The 23565-nt window shown below is 28.8% G+C and overlaps 1 protein-coding gene across 1 annotated transcript in view; it reads left to right on the top strand.

Moving 5' to 3' along the window:
* The first annotated feature begins 1164 nt into the window (after positions 1–1164).
* The window catches only part of LOC107451394 (frizzled-5), a 107017-nt gene continuing 84616 nt past the window's right edge, over positions 1165–23565 (top strand). Inside the window, exon 1 of the mRNA XM_016067462.4 lies at positions 1165–1299. The gene's annotated coding sequence lies outside the window, so the exon portion shown is untranslated. The remainder of the gene's footprint in view (positions 1300–23565) is intronic.

Here is a 23565-nt window from a genome sequence, read left to right as displayed (position 1 = left end):
AGTGATGCTTGACTTTGGTGTTCTACTGGGAACGATCAGTCAACTGCGCGACGCGCGTCTAAATGAGAAAAATAACTTTATAAATAATTTTAGAATGAAATGGCATTCCCTTACGATTCCCCAAATGGGTCAGTTTGATTATAAATGGGACAAAGATAACTTATATTGTGTCTAGAAAAGTTTGTCTTAAAATAAACGCAATAATTTCATTGTTTATATGCTTGTGTTATACATAACTATGCATATGTATTACACGAGGAATTCAAAATTTGTGAAAGACTTAGAATCTACATGAGGTAAAAAGTTAAAAGACACAAAAAGTAGTTTACATTTAAAAAATAAAATGTTTATTGTACATTTTAAAAATAAACTGCTTATTCCATTTTTGTGGAAATTTAATCTTTATTTATCTTCCAGATTGAATTTTTAAGCGCAATAATCATTTGAAACTTTTTTTTTTTTTATATACTGCCTTCAAATTGTTGATTTAACTTCATTCAAATTACCCTCATCATTTTAACAGCGCATTCTAAGATTTCACAAAAACAATTAATTGATTGTTGCATTTAAAAGCTTCTAGAAATTTGCGTCAGTAACACTTTTATAAAAGATGAAAAGAATGCGGTAATCTAGTTCTTTTCCATTAACGGCCAGATATATAATAACGCAGTTAAGCTGACTAACGAAATTTGCAAAACAAACAAGTCAGTTAAAAAACACCAACTCACGAAACTGATGCGATAATTTCTCCGGGAAGCGAATTTCTTGCTCGTTTAAATCACTTTCTCCTTCTGAGCGTTTTAACCATACAAGATTGTCATTATGGATTGTAAATTTTCCTAAAATCTTAATGACTTTCATCATTAGCATTTAGCCGCGCTTTTATTCCCTATTAAAGATGAGAGGTGTTCCAACGTACAACGCGGCCATTAAACACCCGTCCAGATGTGACATTAGCGGCCAAAAATTTTAAAAAACTACTTTTTTAATAACTCCAGAGACCAGGAAAAAGAATTAAGTGTGCCTCCGTCTTCCCTTCGACGAACTATATTACGCAGCCGTCAACCTACAATCCGTATAGCACTTCATGGTGACACGAAGGAGAAAAGGCCACGCGCGCGGATGGATACAATGGAATATCGATTTTCTGACGGGAGTCGTTTTACTAGTGTTCCTAGTATACTAGAACGTAGATCCAAAAGACGAGCGGTGAAAGCGTTTGTACAGGGGCTCTTGAACATCTAACATGTCGAGTTTTCCTCGTGTGTGAGCTTGCGCATCATTGTGAGCGTGAGTTTGGTAAGTAACGTTTTTTTTAGATCTGTCGGTGAAATAACAGTCGCTTACTACTTTAGACATTTCATTGATATTCGACAAAGTGTAATGGCGTTACAGCACGACAGGGTGTTAAGATAAAATAGCGGTCGTTTTCTTCCCATTTTTGGAATGAAATATCTATATTCCGCCACCTACTGTTTGTTGGTGTCTAGTTCAAGTACCTGCCGGCACGTTATCCGACAATTTGCTGATTTGAAACGTTGGATATTGTGCAACAAAATTTAGTATGGATTTAAGCAATAAAATATTTGTGGGATTGTCTTTCGAAATTTTAGCTGCTTGAATTTAAATAAATAAATAAAAATGTAATGCTAAATATGTAAAATGAAGCCGCAACAGCAGTTAGCATTGCGCTTCAGGTAAGTTGAGAGTATGTGATTTTGCTTTATAAAGCAATAACTACGAAAATTGATAATATATTCCCTATTGTAAAATGATTTATAATTAAGGATAAATTTAGTTCAACAACGATCACAATGTTTATAGGTAAGGAGATAGTTAAATAGATTACTGAGATTGAAATCATTCTAAAAAACGATAATATTTTGCAAATTGTAAACTGATTGATAATTAAGGATAAATTTAATTCAGCTACAGACACTGTGTTTATAAATAAGAAGATAGTTAAGTAGATTATTGCAACTGAAATAATTCCAAATATTGATAATATTTTGAAAATTGTAAAGTGATTTATATGTAAGAATAAATTTAATTCAGTAACAATTACAATGCATATGAGTAAGGAAATAGTTAAGTAAATTATTAAGACTGAAACGATTCTGAAAATCAATAACATTTGGCAAGTTGTAAAGCGATTTATAATTAAAATAAATTTAATTCAGTAACGACAACTATGTTTATAAGGAAAGGGATATTATAGAAGATTGAGACTAAAATAAGTCCGGAAGTTGATGATGTTTTGCAAATTGTAATGTAATTTATAGTTAAAAGTAAAATTAGTTCAAAAACGTTTATAAGTAGTTTAGTATATTGTTCAGACTGAAATATTTTCTAAAATTAATAATATTTTGATGACTGTGACACGATTTATAATTAAGGAGAAATTTTGTTCAGCAACGACCACTATATTTATAAGCAAGGCGATAGTATAGAAAACTGCTGAGAGTAAAATAATTTCGAAAATTGATGATATTTTGTAACTTGTAAAGCGATTTATAATTAAGGATAAAATTTATTCTACAACAATTTTTGTATGCAATTATGTAGATTTTTCAGACTGAAATAATTTCGAAAATTGATATTATTTTGTAGACTGTGAGGTGATTTATAATTAAGCATAAATTTTATTCAACAATGATTTAAGTATCCAAACAATGTTTATGAGTAAAACGATAGTTTAGTGAATTGCTAAGACTGAAATATTTCCGAAAATTGACGATATTTTGCAAATTGTAAAGCGTTATATAAATAAAGATAAATTTAACTTAGTAACGACCAAAATATCTATAAGTAAGGAGATAATTTAGTAAATTGTTGAAGGTGATATTTTTCAAATTGCAAGTTAAGGCAGTTTTAGCTAAGGATTTTAGTTCAATTGCTTGCTATCATCAACAAAATATGTGTTTAAGCAGTAATTATTAATAATAGAAGTAAATTTTAGATGTAATACATAGATGTTTTGATAAAAATTAAAGTGTTAAATGTAAGTTTTCTTAAAATAAATATTATTATTATTATGATAGTCTGTTGGTATATTCCAGCATGCCTGTGCTAGAATCAAAAAGCCTTGAGTTCGTGTATTTTTCATTTATCTTTTGTAAAGTACATTTAAAAAATAACTTATATAAATACTGAGTTATATTGAATAATATAGTTATATTACATAATATAGTTATACAGAATTACGTAGTTCTTTTATAGAAACCATAAATTGCTTATAGTTTTTTAATATGATTTAAATTTAGGATAGTTTAGGAGAGGTTATGAACTAGAATCTTAAATTTGATGCATTGAAAATGAAATAACCTTAAAATACAAACTCTACCTACCCAAAATATTTTTAATGAAAAAAGAGTCATATCGTATATTATTCATTACTTTACAATGTTCCTAAAATAAATTATTCAACCTTTTAGCATTTTTGGCTGAAAAGCATAAAGACAAATTTAATCAAAAAACCTTTTATAACACCTTGACAAAAAAGGAACAATGCGAGTTCACAAAGGAGTTTATTCAACAATGTTAATACAATGTTACACGCAACAATGCATTATTCCTACAGTTCCAATCATGCATTAACTTAAATCGATCGCATTAAAGTATTAGAATATGTTGCCTCTAAGCAGCCATTACGGCAGTTTGGAATCTTTCCAGTTTTTGACCTCCTACGTCCAGGATTGGGAAAACCAGTTCGTCAGAACTAATGCTGTTCTCTGCTCTTCTCGTATATTTTTTAAGTAATATAATGGATAATAAAAATTACCGTATTCTTTACTAATGAAATTTCTAGTAACAAAATGAAAAAAATAACATAATTCTGGTTAATAAAATCCAAATATACGGTATTTAAACAACCATTCACTTGGTAAGTTTTCCATTCATGTGAAAACGGTTTACCGGAAATTCTATTTTTCAAAATTATAGTTCTTATAACCACACATTTAGTAAAAAATGCAAAACTGAAATGTAAATTTAACCGAATAAATAATTTTTATTCCATGCTATCATGGTAAAATTATTAAATTTTTACCACATTTAGCAAATTTTCTGATACATATTATTAAACAATATTTTATTGTTAATTTTGCCAAAACTATTAACAAAGGGCTTCAATAAAAATTATAGAGTTTTTTGGTATTCCCATAAAGCCAGAAACACGTTAATTTTCGCCATATTTTGGCAGTTTTGCTCTTATTTTTTTCTCAGTGTGGAAATTACTTTATGTCTGATGATATTACTTTGTAATAGGTTAAATGCTTATTATTATTTAGATTCAATATTTTATAGAAATTCGTGAATTATTATTATTTATTTATTTATTTTAGAGGAACCCATTTCTACATCAAACTAATAAATAGACGATATTATAAGTCATTATAATATAAATAAATTTGAAAAAAAAAGGAATCAGTTCATGAACATAAATGCTACGCATTAAATCCGTTTGCGGCTTAACAATTGTGTTCGAAACAACTTAAATCTTTTTTACTGCTTTTTAATAAATACTCAATGCAAGACAATAATATTGAACTCAGAAAACAATTGAATAAAAATCCCATAATCCGCCCGGTCCTAACCCCATGTGGTTGAGATTATACGACAACACCCCATTCCCTCCTGCCATAAAAAAGGGTGTTATTAACAGTGCGCCCCCAATCACTGAAAGGGTTAAGTGCGAGTAAAGGTGATGAAATGAAAATAAAATTCGTTACTATGTTGGCGCTAATCGTTGGCGATTAATATTCGCCAAGGGGCGTATTGAATGTCCGAGAATTTTTAATTTATGGGCTATGGACATGAATTGAGCATAACGGAAAACTACAGCGCCTATAAATGTTCGGAAATAAGGGGGATTATATTTATGGCGCACGGAAATGGCGGCTTATTAGAATTCTCTACCATACTTTTTTATTCACTGTTGAAGGTGGGATTTCTGTTATTATATTTTAAGGTGATTCATTAGTTTCGCCGTGAATATCACGTTTTTGTTTGCATTTCTGTTGTATTGTTTCATTTACATAGGCAGATATTTTAAGGAAAGTTTCACGCAGCTAGTTGTTTAAAATGATTTAAACTGATTAAATTATGAAATATATTATGAATTTTATTTGATAGCAACATATGTTAAATAATAAAAAGATGAATAATTTGTCATGTTACTGATACTTCTATTGTTCTAAGCCTATCGTTCAGTACATGAAGGGCTTCAGTCAATTTTTTTATTACTTCCAAAGGCAACAGTTTCAAATCAAACTCTTCCTTAGCACTATTTTAAGAAAGGTACTTTACAAATATCTGGAATTTTCAATATATAACAACAAAATACACAGAAATAATTAATTGCCTAAATAGAAATTGTGGGGTTTTTTCAATCAAAACGCTCTGATTAACAACTCAAAAAAGGTTACTCAAATTAGAGATACTGTGAGTTATGTTAACGGAAAATCAAAATTAGTTAAAGGAAATATTTTTATTCAAAGAAATATTTTGAGGGGGTGATAAATTGTTAATTGTTTATATTAAATTCTTCCGCGTATTAGCACATTTGATTTTTTTTGCCTTTCAATAATTACCATTACGACAAAAATTAAACGAAAACGATTGTTTTTCTTCGAACAAAATAAACATTTAAATCTCTAAAAATGCCGAAAAAATTACAACATAAAATTTAATTATTTATTTAATGAATAATTATTTTTTAATCAAATTTAATTCAATTTTTTAGCTATATGCATTTCAATATATTTAACGAACTCTGTTTATATTGTTAGGTTTCTTTGACAAATGTTTGTCGTATTTTAAAATAAGCGATAGTATATATACTCATACTATCTGAATACCCGGTCTTCATACAAAGTAAAAAAACAAAAAAGGAATCAATAAATCAGTACTGAAAAGCACTACAAATTCATGCACAAAACTGAAAGACAAAAACCGAAACCACTTATAAAGATAAATCAATTCCATGTTTTTTTATTTATTATTTTTTGTTGCCCTTCACTGTTATTTTGCCTTATTTCAGTGTTTCCCAATGTGTGGTACGCGTACCCCCAGGGGTACGGGAACAGTTTAGCGGGGTTTCGCGTTCTTATGCGAAATATTTTGCAACAAACGAAAATTTCAAAATTTTTTATTTAAAAACAAAGCTAACCATGAAAATTTACGATTACGTATTTTTCGGTTGGCTATTTTTTGCAGAGTTAACAGGTTAATATAATATAATTAGTGGTGTGAACAACCAGTTGTGATTTTTAAGTTTTTTGCAATTTTTTAATAGTAAAAAATGCATTCATTCTTTTATTAGTAGTACACAGCTTTACGAAAAATTTAGAAAGGGTACACAAAAGTCAAAAGTTTGGGAAACACTGCCTTATTAGATTAAGGCATAGATATAAAGGCATATTAGTCCCTGGATTAAGGAAAACAGGTATCTAGTAGTTCATCCCATCAAAATAAAGAGCAATGACAGTACTTAGTATCATCTGGCATGATGCTGTTGCTCGAAGCAACTCATGATTTTTAAAATTTAACACCATCAAGAAGCTTTGTTCTGTACTCATATCTTCGAGAGAAGTAAAAAGCCTATTTTCATAGAATAAATAATAAAAATGCACAATATTGGTACAATATTTTAATACGCATTAAATTTACTTTGTACATACATAAAAGTATATTCGGCATTTATTAAAAGTGCACCAATGACCATAAGCCAATAGTGCCTATTACCAAAATTAAGCATCATTTGTGCCAATAACAGTGTGGCGACTTTTTATGGCACAATTATGGTACAGAATGGTACAATAAATACAATTTCCCCATTACTTTCGCTTTTTAGTACATAGTTATTTTTTTTATTTCAATTAGCTACTAGTTTGCCGATTAGAATAGTTTGCCGATTTGGTACGCTCTCTTAAACCATAATACCAGGATATATTTAATTTTATACAATAGTTATATTTCGGTATACAATAGTTTTATTTCGATAAATTTTGATCCTTGACCAATCAGAGATTGTTACATGCATATCGTAATTCTCTAACGAAATTAGATAGCAGGAACTCTAACAAAACTGAATCGCCTATGGTTTAATTTAAAACAATGGCTTCCGCTAAGCCAATGAGTAAATTCAATTTTTTAAATCTCTCTGAGTTAAAAATATAATTACTAAAATTGAAAATCGGGCTTGTAATTTGCTTACAATTGTACTCCTTAGCTTCCTGTTGAATGTGGTAATTTTAGTGTTTACAGTATTCCCGCAATCTGGTATGCAGATGTATACGCAAAGTCTTTATTTAATTATGTGTATAGATGCTAGAATGTGCCAGTTTTAACAAAAAACTAAAATTAATTTTATTCATAGTGGCTTGAAGAAAGTTTGGTTTGTCTTTTAAATTTTTAATACAAAGTGAATTTTATAAATATAAATAAGAAAACAGTTTTAGGGAGCTAAGCAAATAGGAAATAGATTGATTTAGCTAAAAAGAAAATAGTTCCATAATTCAAAATATGATATAGTTTCATGGAGCTAATTTAGTTTTATGATTTTAAAAAAGATACATTTTCATAGGGCTAAATTGGAAATAGCTTTAGAATTAAAAATAGTACTTTTATAGAACTAAAAAAGGATATAATTTTATGAACTTAAATAACAGTTGCATGAATTTAAATCGATTTTTTTTTTTGTATGTATTAAAATATCGATGCAGTTTCATGTATCAAAATATGAAATAATCTAATCATTCAAATTATAGATTAAGTTTCATGAAGCTAAATAGAAATTAATTTTATGATTCAAAATATGGATGCACTTTGATAGAGCTAAATAGGAAAAAATTTTAATGTTTCAAAATATAGATGGAGTTTCATGAAGCTAAATTGAAAATAATTTCATGATTTAAAATATAGATTAAGTTTCATGGGACTAAATAAGAGTTAATTTTATGATTCAAAATATAGATGCAGTTTCATGGAGCTAAATATGAAATAATTTAATGGTTCAAAATGTAGATGTAGTTTCGAATTAGAAAATAATTTTATGATTCAAAATATGGATGTACTTTCATAAAGCAAAATAGGAACTAATTTAATGATTTAAAATATAGATGTAATTTTAAGGAACTAAATAGGGTTATCGGAAATAGTTTCCATGAAACTTCAATTTTTAATACACTTAGTAGTTAGATATTTAGATGCCCGGTGGCTGAGCGGTAGCGCTGTCTTGCCACAGGTCCCTGGTTCGATCCTCGGGCCGGGCAAGATTAGCTCAGCCTTTCATTCCTTCAGTGGGTCGATAAATGAGTACCAAGCATGCTTGGGAACTAAACACTGGGGGTTCCGCGTACGGCTGACCACCTGACCGGAACATCTGCTCCTACACCCCAGAGCCCAAGGACTATAAAACTTAGATGGGAACAGTAGGCCTTGGCCCTCTATGGGTTGTCGCGCCGCTGAGTTTAGTTTAGTTAGATATTTATATTACAATCAATTGACATTTTTCCCTTTTCTTCTAGTCATTATCATTATTAAAAAATTTAACACTAGCTAATATTTTGTAAATGAAATAAATTTTTAAAAATGCATATTTAAATTAAAGTTTTTATGCAGCATATAAATTATAATACACATTAGAATGTCCAATTGGCATTAATTATAATAATGTAAAATTTCAAACTCTCATAAACTATTCTAAATTATTAATTTTATTGTTTCTATTCAAATTCATTAAAAACTAAACAGAAAAATTTTCTCCCTTTCTTCAAATTCTGAGTTGAAAATAATAAATTTTAAAATACCCTTTACTCAGTGATTTATTAAAACAATGTATAAAAATTTTATTCGCATTTCAGATATAAACTGTAACAAGAGCCTTCGTTAAAAGGATTTAAAGCCACAAAATTCCTTTTTACTCCCTCTTCAAACTACTTACAAAAGTTTCTTTAAAACAATTGAAAAAAACGAACAAAACAGCAGTCATGAAAATCGTTTATAGACCCTCAAGTCTTTCCAATATAACATTAACATGTCCGTACGAAAAATAAAAAAGACGCAAACTGACAAAACAGAATGGGTCAAAGTTCATTATCAAGAAAATCCCCTCAAAGTTATCAATACCTTCGGGCAAAAATTTTTTTCCTTTTTTTATTTTAAGAAAAGAAGCATTTCTTAACTCTACAAAATCTTATAATTCTTAGAAAGCGTGGGACCGGCAAACCGTTTTATAGATGAGAATAAAAAAAAAAGAAAAAGAAAAAAGGATCTCCTCTTAGATGGACGCTTTTCTCCCTAGAGATGCTCGGAATGAAGAGTAACCATGGAAACCGATCCCCATCCTTGTAGCTCTCAGATACGTTCTCCGTTTCCCCGTTAACGATCGTATCGTTCCCCTACACCTCTAGCGGATCAAGGAAGCCCGTCACGCGGCGACAATTCCACCCTCATTCCGTCTGTCTGGCTTAATTAAAATTCGTTCTACGATCCAGTTTTTGGGATAAAAAAAGTTACGTAAAACAAAAATGTTATTTGTGTGTACGTTTACGCGAAAGACAACGCTGGAACGATGTTTTTAAAAAGAACGTTTTCCTAATTTGATTTATTGAAAGATGCCAAATATTGCAGTGAAATAACTACGATTTGCATATTGTTATGGCGAAATATTATTGTGTGCTGTGTTTCAAAATTTATAACCCATTTCGGGAAGTTATGAGTCTCTTGCGTTAAAATGATTATTTTAATGACAACTAGAATCACAGAGCAATATGAAATCTTTAATAGTAATAATCATATTTACAGTTTTTTTTCTTTATTTCGACATTTATATTAGCCTATTAATTTCCAGCTACAAAAATTTATATGTTTACAACAAACACCTGCATTAAAAAAGCGAGTACATATTTTTTTGTACCAAGTGGATGCTTGTTTCTGCTAGCTACTACTTTAGCTTCAAGAAAACAATCTGTGTTGACTTCAAATCAAAACATAAGTATTTATTTTATTAATATAATATTGCATTACTAGCTGACTACTCATTTTTCCTATAGATCGAAAAGAAAAAAGAATTAAAATCAGCACTGAACGATGCTACGAAATCCTGCACAAAATTGAAAGACATATGCCTACACAATTAATAAAGCTAAAATAATTTCACTTTTCAAAATTTATTATTAGATTTTGTCCTTCCCGATGGCTTTACGTTATTAGATTAAGCGAAACACGTACTTAGTATTCATTCCATCAAAATAATGATTAATTGCATTAGATGCCATCTAACATAATGCTGTTGCTCTAGGCCAGTGTTTTCCAAACTTATGACTTTTGTGTACCCCTTCTAAATTTTTCGTAATGCTGTGGAACACTAATAAAGAAATGAATGTTTTTTTTTTAAATATGTTTATTTTTATTTTTTGGTATAAAGTTTTGTTAATAAGTTTATTTGTATCAGTGAGTAGGATGATATTTTTTTTGCTGTGATAACAGTTCATCATAATTTGGTTCTCTTGTGGTCAATTTTAGTCTGAGATGCGATTCCACGTACAATAATCTATTTCTTTTTCGAATTAATGTTCACGAAAGTTGAAAAAGCGACTTCACATATATATGAGTAGGAAAAGGCAAAATATATTTCACAACTTTTTCTGTTAATACTGGATACATATTTTGCATTTGAGGCCAGAATGATGTTAAAAAACACTCCTCGTGTTTATTTTTCAAGAAGGATAAAAATTATATTTTATAAAAATAATCAAAATAAGTAGAATTTATTACACACACAAAAGTTGAAAATTACAATTGGCTGTTGACACTACTAATTATTAACTGTTAACTCTGCAAAAAATAGCCAATAGAAAAATACATAATCGTAAATTTTCATGGCTAGCTTTGTTTTTAAACAAATTTCTTTGCAATTTTCGTTTGTTGCAAGATATTTCGAATAAGAACACGTACCCCCGTTAAACTGTTCCCGTACCCCTGGGGGTACGCGTACCACACTTTGACAAACACTGCTCTAGGCAATAGTATTTAAAATTTAACCATAATCAACTACTGTCTCCTGTATTTCGAGGAGCCGTAAAAAACTATTTCCTCAGCATCTCTCATACAGCATTGATGCAGATTTTAAAAGCACCAAATTTACTCATACAAATACGTTGCACCTATATAAGAGTATATTTGGCACACATTAAAATTGCATCAATTTCCATATGGCCAGTAGTGCCTACAACCAAATTAAACATCATTGATGTCAATAATAGTTATGGCGACTTTCTACGGTTCTCCGTAAAATTTACTCTTTTCTCCATTAATTTTGCTTTTTAGTACATAGCTTATTTTTTTATTTCAAGTAGTATCTATTACAAAAATTAATTAAGCATTATTTATGTCAATAATGGTTTGTTGATTTTTTAGGTGTTACATTGATTATTTCATTTCATTTAGTAATCATTACCAACATTAATTATCATTGGCGTCAATAATAATATTGACGTTTTTTTACGTTTATTCTCAACGAATTATCCATTCATTTTGATTTTCAGTACAATATTTTTGTTTGTCTCAATGACCATTAATTTTTTTAATTATTCAGTTTTATAATGACGCATTTTAAATGCATAACTATAAACAAAATAAACACGTGGTTTTAGGTAACCTTAAAAATACTAATTTGGTCTCACAAACCACCTATGCTACAACGATCACATTGACCATTCAGATAACTTGGCATAACGAACGAAAAATAATTAAGTTTTACAGTATGCGTAATAAATACCTTTTTTTAAATTAAAACTGCAAGCTAGCAAACGTCATTGATGCTATTTTTAAAATATTTAGCAAAACTGAATCGTTTATAGTTTACTTTAAAACAATGGCTTTTGATAAACCAATTAGAAAATTTCATTTTTTTAAATATCTCTGTACTCTAAAATTGGGTTTCGTAATTTATTTACAATTATACTCATTTAACTTCATGCTGAATGTCGTATTTCTTAGAGCCTACGATTTACCCGCAATCTGGTATACAGACAGATGCACACACAAATTCTTTTATTCTATGTATGGTAGACAGATTTATCTTGTGTTCTGAAAGTAAATCTTAATAATAAAAGCCACATGATACCACTTTTTTCCTTTAGGAAAGAAAGAACCATTTTCTTAAAGGGCACTAGCCACAAATGATTTAAAATTTGAAGAATAAAGTCACGCTATGGACTTTGGGTCATCACTATGAAATATGTTTTTTTATAACATGTTAGTTTTTCAAAATTTACTGTTCAAATTCTATTAACACCATTTATATGAATAAAACTAATAACAGAACAAAAAGTAAAAGAGAAAAACGAAGAATATTTTAATTTTATATAAATAAACTAACTACTTGGAATTCTAAAGTTTCTAAAAACATCTATTTAAAGACCATTTTCAATCAAATGAATGTAATTAGAAAAAATATGTAAAAATGTTTATTTATCAAAAAAAAAAAAAAAATAGACAAACTCTTTCAAAATTTGATAGAAAAAACAATGAATAACCCACTAAAGTAATTAAATTATACATAAAATCATTGAGTTCATTTTATGCTATTATGAATAAATTTACTAAAATTTTCTTCGTTAATTTATATAATTTTTACCAAGTGCAAATCCATTTCGTGCAAATCCGTGGCTAAAAATATGTGCAAAACAGGCACGCTCTTTCTCGCTCTCTCTCTCGCTCTTTTTTTTCTTAATTAAAAGTTAATTTTCTAAAATCATTAAAATTGTGTAATTAAATATCAACCCTATTAATTATAAACTTCTTTAAACTATCCAGCATAATATTACCTTGAGCACATTGAGCTGAAAAAGACATTATATCTCCCCCCCCCCCGGATTTTAATTGAATTGTTTTTTTTTTAAAATAATTTTTTTTTTCATTATTCAGTAATTTTTTCCAAGTTTTCCTCACATTTTGAGCTATATATATATATATGTGCGTGAAAAAAAGTGAAAATCATTTGGGTTGATGGACAGGATTTCTTTCACTTCATACAGTGGATCTAATCTTTACAAAGTGCATTTACCACGCGATGATCATTTTAGCTGATCACAGAAGCAAGCGAAAAGAATGCTACAAGTTAGTGATATTAAAGAGTTTTTAAGTATTCCAAATCATGTGAGATCAGTGATAATGCTAATGAAATTTTAGTTACTGCTGATATAATTTTTATTAACATTCTTACCTAAAATGCTAAAGTTATTCAACCTACGCTCACATGTTTACTTACAAAAGGAAGTATTTCTTCTAATTATACTTAAATTACTAGCCTAAGATAATAAAGATGAGGAAATGGTTGTTTAATCTACTTGATAGAACATGTTATTGATGAACAATTTCTTGTCGATAATAGGCGTGAATTGAGAGATTGTTGCACTTTTGACACCATCGACATTTTCCATTACCCTTGTTTAATGATTCAAAATAAACCATCAGCTTTACTTCGAAATTCTATACATTATGTAGATCAAGGTATTTTAATAAGTAATACACAGCTTTATTATATATAACACGCAAGTGGTTTTACTTTTTCTGGACTACTGAATCTTTTTTTTTTCCTTACTTTGTTATTGTTTACTATTTACTTATTCTTTTAATTCTTGGAAACAATGAATTAGATAGTGAACTTGGTATGAACTTTGACCTGGTATTATTTAAACATAATTATATGGTGTGTTTTCTTAAGTGTTAAATACTACGGCCAATATTCGAAAATGTACTTTATTTTTATTGCAGTAAACTACAGAGATAGTTTGAAGATCTCAAATTTTTGCCTTATGGTTTACTCAAAAAACGATCAAATTTTCTAAAAAATATGTTTGTGCAAAAAGCAAACGAAAAAATATATATATGCTTGGTACAAACATTTTTGTAAATAAAATAGTTTTTAAAAATGCTATAACTAAAATATAAAAGATGTACTCGGTTATTAGCACAAAACTGCGTTAATACCAATTTATTGTTATTAATTTGTTTTCTCAAATTGCTTTTATTAATAGTTGACATTAATTAATTAGCATACATTTGAACTTACTATCTGAACCATTAAGATTAATTTTTAATTCTAAACATTCGATCGTTAGAATAAAAGTTATACAAGGTACAGTGTGATACTTTTTATTGACTAACTGTACAACTTTGGGAACAGAACAAACAAAACAAAAATGTACGAATGCTTGTTTAAAAAAATATGAATTTGCAGTTTCGGTAACCGTAGGTGAGTTATTTCATTTTCATCGCTTTAAAAACGAAAGTTAATTTCGAAATAATATTATTATTATTAGCAATATGTTTTGGAGTGTTGGCCGTATTCATTTAAACTACTAAATGAAAGAGACCAAGTGGATGATAAAAAAAATCAAATTGAATTTTAAAAGTCATGATGGCATTTTAAAATCCTGATTGTTTTTCTTATTCTCCTTAGCCTTATATCCCCTAGAGCAAGGACTTAAAAGTTCAACCGCAAACGTTAGTCAAAAGTCAATCATAAACAGGAGAAAATATTTGTCAAATGGAAAAAATAAAGGAAGAAAATTAAACCAGTCTACCGTTTAAAAAAATGAAAAGAAAGTTGTGAAATATTTTCAATTGGAAAGTTTCCCAGAATCTGGGAAAAATGGAGAAGAAATTAAATGATCAGACTCGCCTCTTCCCTCAGATATTTTAAGGAAACAAGGCCGCGTAGGAAACTTTTTCCAATCCTGAAACTCTTTTATTTTGATAAGTAGATGTGAGTAATTTCTTACGATAAAATTATGATTCATTAAAAACAATGTTTAAAACTACAAATTGATAGAGGTTACGTCAAAGAGTCAGATAAATATGCAGTTAAAAGAGCGAAAAAATTTTAAAATGGATACTGGAGAGATCAAAAAGAATGAAATTTCCAAATGTTTGAGAAGTATACAGCAGTAAGACAGTATCAATTATTATGATATAAAAGGGCTCCCAGAAATTTAGGTCATTACATGACATACGTTTATGAATAATATTGTGATCTTAAGTATTAATATTACGATACGTACTTAAGATAAACTTTAACAATTAAAGTAAATAATCTTTATGTTAATTAATGAATCATTTAAATGTCCTAATCTTAATTAGTCACGGTATCTAGATCAAAACGTGACCTTTGACAAGTTTTTGATTTATTTATTTTATTTCACTGGAGAATAAATTTTTTGTTGAATTTGTATAAATACTTGGTCTTGCCAAATTTGGGTGTGAGGATTTCAAATCTGTAATTAGTTTCGCTCCTAAAGCTACAAATTTTTTAAATGGCATTTGTAGACCATTTTTTCTGTCGAAATTTGCATGTTCGAAAACGTTATATATATCAGGTGGTCACGTAAATGTTTCGACAAATTCCTAGGGAGTTAGGCACATCATCAGGATTAAAATTGCGCACGAACCTATGCCCGAAAATGTCGTTGTACGAGGAAAAGGGTGCTTTCTTTTTATAACCTATCAAGAAGCCTAAAAAGTAAAAATTCATAAAATGGAAGCGGCGTATAACGACATTTACAGGCATTGGCTGCTTTGCAATTTTAATCCTGGTAATGTATCTTAACTCCCCTAGAAGTTGGTCGAAACATTTACGCAACTCCTTGTTATTTATAACGTTTTTAAACTTGTTCATTTTGACATAAAATAGACTAAAAATGTCATTTTGAAAAAGAATTGTAGCTTGGAGACAGAAAACGATTAAAGATTTGAAATCAGTAATGCGACAGAACCTAAGATCTGTTAAAAAATCTCATGCAACAGAAACAAACAAAAAATTCTCCAGAGTTATTTTTTCTAAATAAAAAAAAAAATTTTATTTCAATATTTTTTTCTTAAGACAGTTTTTTTTTTTTTTTAAACTGAATATTTATATATTATGAAAGATTTGGTATCCAAAAAAACAAGCAACAAGCTTACAAACTAAAATCATCCTCCACATTTTTCACAACGGTTAAAAGCAGATTCTTCAAAGTAAGCCATCAAAAGCGATTTCGGGTGTAAAAATATAGACATTTCATAGACGTAAACTCCTGATGCACTCACCTATAAAGTAGGCTTTCCAACGAACAAGCAAGAACGCAACAATAAAAACGAAAGAAAAAACCGTTTTACGTCACTAGCGGCGGGAAAAATCGGCGAAAAATTGTTTCCGAAACTGCACCACGCCAAAGTTCCATATAAGAATGTGTCGAGATTATTATTTTTTCAGTTTCACCCCTCCTCAATTTTTATGGCCCCATCCAATACCCAAATCGTTGTCGGAAGCGTTTATCGCTGAGGCGTGTTGCTTATGGTACCTGCGGGTACGGTTATGAGGCACGCGCCATTATACCCCCTCCCCCCAACGAAAAAGTTCTATTTTTTTCCCCTCATAAGTTCCCTCTTGTGCGAAGAAGAAACAGAAGTCAATATTTCCTGAAAATTGCGTCTCTAAATTTCAGATGTAATGATTCGAAGGGGAAAAAAATACCAGGAAAAAGTAGTAGATAAAAAACAACTGTTTTTCTGGTTTATGGCATATTGGCGAGATAGGTTCATTACGTTGTTAATTAGAATAAGATAATGCTGGAGTTCTAATGAACCTCGAGGTCTCTTTGGCGACAAAGCCGAAATTAAGATTTTAATCAGTTGAGAGCTTTCTCGTGGAAACAATTTGGATTTATGATGAAGGCTGTGTGATTGTAATTTACTTAGCAATTATCAGCTGCCGGTAAAGTAGCTATATTTACGTTGTTTTGGTAATTACGTTGATTCGTTATGCAGCGTAGAAAACGATCACGTATTTCGTAATGAAATGTTTTGATAGGGAGAGTTGAGTTGTTAATGTTTTTTTACTGGTGTAATTAACAGTAGTTCATTTAGAAATGTGAAACTTCTTTTAATGTTTTGATTCATTCTGAAGGAAGTTTTTATATTCTTTCCCGCATGCTATGAGATCTGGTAAACGTTACGTTTGCTTTATTTCGATATGTGATAGCTTATTATTGCTTTAATTTCCCACAAAATTATCTCCCTGCAATTTTATATTAGAAAAAGTAGATAATCGAATACGTAGAAAATATAATTAATTATCTTTTTTTAAAACATAGTTAATAAATGCGAGAAATAATTGTTCTGATATTACCAAAAATTAGTAATTATATAAATAGTGATAACTCAACTTTCAACTCCACTGGTTTAAAAAAAATTCTAGCATGCTTGCTTTGCTGGAAGCCTGAAGTTAAACTACGTCATGATGAGTTTTTATGAGATTTTATTTCCATGTAACAACAAGTAGCAGCGCCACCAAACGGCTTATAAGGATTGTCTTTATTAAATGGTTTATTACACTGTATTTGTCAGGAATTGAGTTCATAAGAATAAAGAATAAAATGTTTTCGGATAAAGAACGTATACCTAAACAAGTAAATAATTGATATTTTATTATTTGAGTCGTTTTTTTTCTTAAGTGGAATAAACCTATTATGTGTTGAGATATTTAAGATTTAGAGATTGAAAGAATTTAAAAATATTGTAAAAGTATAATCAATTTGAGTGATCTTTTTAATATTGCGATAGGATTAAATATTGAAATAAAATAATAATAATTAAAATTATAAAATAATAAACGATCACTTTCAATAACATTTCATAGGAAAACAAAACGAAAGTTAATTCCATATTTTTCTTTACATTGACTTTACTGAACTGGACTTTTTGAGTTAATAAATAACAATTAAATTTAGACATGTAAATACACGAATGATTAATTTTATTAATAATCACAATTCATGGTAAATGGGTGGTGGTATGTATTACATATTAGTAAACTCATCATTTTTATAGGTATTCTTGACGTTTTATACAGTATCAATGTTGCAAAGATCTCATAATTTGATTTTTTCTTTGGGTATTTTCTTCGATAACAATTACCCTATTTGAATAATACGCATTCTGAATAATACGCATTTGAATAATACGCATTCTGGTGTAGGAAACACAAATCAAACAGTCAAACTTAGAGAAAGTATGCTAAACAAAATATGAATTGGAGCGGAAGATGGATAATTTGTAATTTGCATACTGGCATTGGCACTTATTCTCAGGTAGTGTTGCCAAACAGGCCATATTTCCAAGCCTGAATTAGTTTGAAGACTAAAATTAGGCATGAATTAGTTTGAAGACTAAATCGAAAGTTGTTTTAAATTTGAATGTCAGAAAGGAATTTATTTCACATTCAAAAAGTATAAAAAAAAATTTAAAAAAATATTGTGATAACATTTTTAGCTAAATTTTTTTATTACTTTAATTGCAAACCATTGAATGTATGATTGATAAATATCAAAAAAGGACATCTACAGCTTACTCACTTTTACTATTAAATCCTTTTTTTCCTTCCAAAAGTGGATTCTTTCAACGCAAAATTCTAATCAAATTAAGAATCGTGAAGCTCAAATAATTGAACCATAAGTCCTGATTTCTATCTTTAAAAAAAAAAAAAAAATTTCGATATGTTTACACTACTACATAAAACTTTTTTTTCTTTTCATTTATCCTAAATTAAAATATCACAAAGTCAATAAATCATATCTATACTGCGAAGTCATTACTTAATACTCAAAATTGATTCAAGTTGAGAAGGCTATCAATATAACTGAAATGCTTAATTTTTATTCTTTTTTCGAAAACTCTTTCAATTTGTTCACACAACTATAATTATCATTTTTTATACTTTTTATTAAGCCAAAATAAACGTATCACCTAACAAAATAATCATATCACGATATTCTTTACGATACTTTGCTATTTCTTCTAACTCAAAATTTTTTCAAATTAAGAATTGCGGTTAGAAAATAATAGAAATATAAAATCTAATTTCTATTTTTACAAAAAATATTCCAATTTTTCACATAACTTTAATCATAATTATCCTTTTCTATTCATTTTATCCTGTCTAAAAGAACATAACCCCTAACAAATTAAGCTTATCGCACTATTCTTTAAGATGCCTCGCAATTTTTATTGACTCAAACATTTTTCAAATTAAGTATCTAGAGAGCAAATAATATTAAATTAAGGCTTAATTCCTTTTTTTTTAAAAAAAGACATTTAGAAAAACAGTTTTTTCACATGACTATAATTATCATTTCTTATTTTCTTTATTCAACCTAAATACACATATCACCTAACAAATTATTCTTATAACGATAATCTTTACGATCCTTAGCTATTTCCTCTAACTCGAATTTCTTCCGAATTAGGAATCAAATTTTTTCACACAAGCATAATTATTCTTTTTAAATTTAAATGATTATATCACCTAACAAACTAATCTCATCACGTTATTCTTTAAGTTGTTTCGCCATTTCTATTAACGCAAAGATTTTTCCAATTAGTATTGTATCGACCAAATAATAGAACAATAAGTCCTAATTTCCATTTTTTTCCCAAAAACATTAAAATTTTTTCACAAGATCATAATTATTCTCTTATTCTCTTTATTGAACCTAAACAAACATATCACCTGATAAATTATTCTCATCACAATATTCTTTACGATTCTTTGCCATTTTTTCCAACTCAAAATTCTTTCAAATTAAGAATCGTGAAAACTGAATAGAACTATACGTACTAATCAGCATTTCTTTCAAAAACATTCTAAATTTTTCACACAACCATAATTATCATTTTTTATTCAGTTTAAATGAACATATCTCAAATTAATCGCATCACGATATTCTTTAAGAAGCCCTTTGCCATTTTCTTTTAACTCAAAATTCGTTCGAATTAGGAATCGTGTAGAAGAGCAAAGTAATAGAACCCTAAGATCTCATTTGCAAGAAAAGTAGCACTCTTTACATTCTCTTTCATGTGAATTAGAGTATGGCTTTTCCTGCTGCGATGGGAGATGTAGCAGGAAAAGAACACGGCAGTTTTTGGATGTTTGCCAAAACGACGAAAGGGATTGAGCACGAGAGAGATCGTTTGCGAACTCATCAGTGTCACTAAACGAGTGTTTCGGTGAATCTCGAACTTGTAAATATGACAAGCATTACGATCTAACCAGTGAGTTATAACCGGAAAGGAATGGTTGAGAAAAAGACACTTAACTGTGACGAGATTTCATTTTATTCTTTAGAAGAAGAAGAAAAAAAATTCCATTTAAAATTAGAAGAAATTGAAAGCTTAAAATTTTCTGAAGATAATTTATTTATCTGAAGGTAATATTTGGATGTATCATTAAGACATCGATTGTTTTTATATATCATGATAACTATGTTTTAGAATATATTCTCAGGATATACCAGGCCTTACGATAAATATCGAGTATAAAATAAGTATCAACATCGGTAATGTCATAATCATTATCGACAACGATAATACAGTGATTATATTGTTAACAATACTTAATGTTAACTATAATATGGAAGCAACTATTACTAATAGGGAAGTATCATTAAGACATCGATTGCTTTTATATATCATGATAACTATATTTTAGAATATATACTCATGATATACCATGCATTACGATAAATATCGAATATAAAATAATTATCAACATCGGTAATGTCATAATCATTATCGACAACGATAATTACTGGATACGATAATACAGTGATTATATTGTTAACAATGCTTAATGTTAACTATAATATGGAAGCAACTATTACTAATAGGGAAGTATCATTAAGACATCGATTGTTTTTAAATATCATGATAACTATATTTTAGAATATATTCTCATGATATACCATGCCTTACGATAAATATCGAGTATAAAATAATTATCAACATAGGTAATATCATAATCAATATCGACAACGAGAATTACTGAGTACGATAATACAGTGATTATATTGTTAACAATACTTAATGATAACTACAACATGGAAGCAACTATTACTAATAGGGAAATATCATTAAGACATCGATTGTTTTTAAATATCATGATAACTATATTTCAGAATATATTCTCATGATGTACCATGCCTTACGATAAATATCGAATATAAAATAATTATCAACATCGGTAATATCATAATCATTATCGACAATGAGAATTATTGAGTACGATAATACAGTAATTATATAGTTAACAATACTTAATGTTAACTATAATAAGGAAGTAACTATTAACACCTTTAATTGGAGACTTGCACTTGCAAGAAGAAGAAGACCGCTCATACCCACACATGTGATCTAGGACGTCAGCGCCAGCTAATCTTTATCAGCAAAATGGCGTATTAAAGTTGAGCTAAGTTTCTCTACATAAGTTAGACTGCTAATTAACGATAAGTGAATTAAATACAGAGCGGTATAGCACATCAAATATGTTGAAATATAATTCTTTCTCGTCTACTTCTTTTACTCAACTTAGATATATTATTTATTTATGTATTTCATTGTAACTATGATATATTTTTGTTTCGTGTACTTGGCAACTTCGATACATAATTGTTTATGTTCCACATGGCTTCGTGTCTGTCTTTGTATTAAGTCTTAGTGCAAATATATATAGAGAAAAAATTGAAATCTTTGAAAAAAAATATTTTTGTGAAAGAATTTAGAATGTGTCACTTAAGAGAATTGATACTTGACGGGCTTGACTTACTCAAAATAGAATGGAAAGAACAGTTGCAAACGTAAACAAATGCCATGTTTCAACAACCAGTCAGGATCGAGATACCCACTCTACGTCACTGGAAGGCATCTCATTGTCGATAATGATAATATTGTGATAAACATCAACAGCAATACTATCCTATGATTGTCAAACTGAATTTGAAAATCTGGCATTGATTATAACAATAATTACTCATTGGTTTTCTTCTTAAATTATAATTAATAAAAATGTTCTTCTGTAACTAGATAATGGAAATATTGTGAGCTACTTAAATTTAAAAATAAAGCGAAGTATCATAATATACAGATATTTTCGTTCGACTAAAATTCCAATATCACGCAACAACATGGAAATTCATATTCGTAAAAAATGACGATAATAATTAAATTAATGCTTTCAAATTTTGCACAATTTTCTGTGTATTCTGTGCATTTGTAAACTTCGTGCATATATTTTTACATTAAAAAACAAACATTTAAAATTCAACAATAAGAATTTTAAAAATTAAAAGCTGCGTTCTATAGATTCGAAATTATTAATCATTCCTTACAACTGCTTGCTTAAAAAATTGTACTATTGTTGTTGTTTTCGTATGCCTATTTTAGGCAGAGGGGTGCGATTGTTCTTGTTTTCCAGTGGCGCCATCTATGGCCAAGAATTCGACTTCTGCCACACCCATACGTCACACCCGTTTATAGGGCGGACCCATTCATACATACATTCATTCATCCACAGATCGTAATTTTGGCCTGAATCAGAGAACGATCGATCTCCAATCCAGTACCTCCAGAGGTTTTGATTTGTTATAGGAACATGGAGGATTTTGCGACTCGTCAGATTTAACGTGCATCAGTCACCATTTACTACACGGGGAGTCTTCGGCCGGTGGGGTTCGAACCAATTGTACTATTTTCCCCACTATATGATTCACATACTTTCAAGATGCTTTTAATAATACTAATTGTTCAACGCGTATTAAAAAACTATGATCTTTCCTTAATACACAATAAAAAACTCAGCTTAAAAATTTTTAAAATAAATTAAGGTACTACTTACACAATTTCAAAAATTTTCAATCTATTTTTGCGGAATTTGTTGCCACAAAATGTGTTCTTAATTTATCTTATTCCTTTCAAAAGCAAAAGTTTGAAAGTGAACGATCAGAATTTTTAAATTATTGTATGCCAACAATACTGAAAATACATCATTTATGGGACTTGTTCGTTTTTCTCACTTAATATTGATTTACATAGCATTAAAACACTTTTAACATAATAAATATTCCAAAAAAAAGTTTGGTAAAAAGTTGTGATAACCTAATTTTTTTTAAATATAAAAAAACTCAACATACATATTTTGTAAAAAAAAAAAAAAAAAAAAAAAAAAAAAAAAAAAAAAACAACTAATTGAAATCTACTCTAAAACTTTGTTCAACTTTCTATTCATTGTTGCAGAATAATTTTTAATCACAAAAATTGCACTAGCATATCTTGTTCTATCCTAGGAGTTAAAATTCGACAATCAGAATTTTTATAATCGTTATAAAATCCAAATATAATTTTGAAAATTCATCCCATAAAAAATTGCTTACTTCCCTTACTCTGAATTTTAGACAATTTTTAGATTAAAAGTTTGGAAAATTTTTAAATCATTCATTGTTTTAAATTAAAAGAAAACTTTTTGCAATGACATTTAATCAATCAATTTAAAATTATATTTAAAACTTCGTGCTACTTTCAAATCTATTTCTGTCAGCAAACTTTGCCTTCGAAAAATTTTGTTGATATCTGTAATTCTTATCACAAACGAAAGCTTAAAACTTACAAATCGATTAAAACTGAAAGCTTAAATAACTTTTAAAATCGTTCTTACATAAATAAATTTTAAAAATTTGAGAAAGATAATGT

Source organism: Parasteatoda tepidariorum, chromosome 3 (genome assembly GCF_982258835.1).
Source record: "Parasteatoda tepidariorum strain Cologne lab strain chromosome 3, Ptep-v5.0, whole genome shotgun sequence".
NCBI lineage: Eukaryota > Metazoa > Arthropoda > Arachnida > Araneae > Theridiidae > Parasteatoda > Parasteatoda tepidariorum.
The sequence above is the reverse complement of the archived record's forward strand: the minus strand, read 5'-3'. Positions and strand labels throughout refer to the sequence as shown.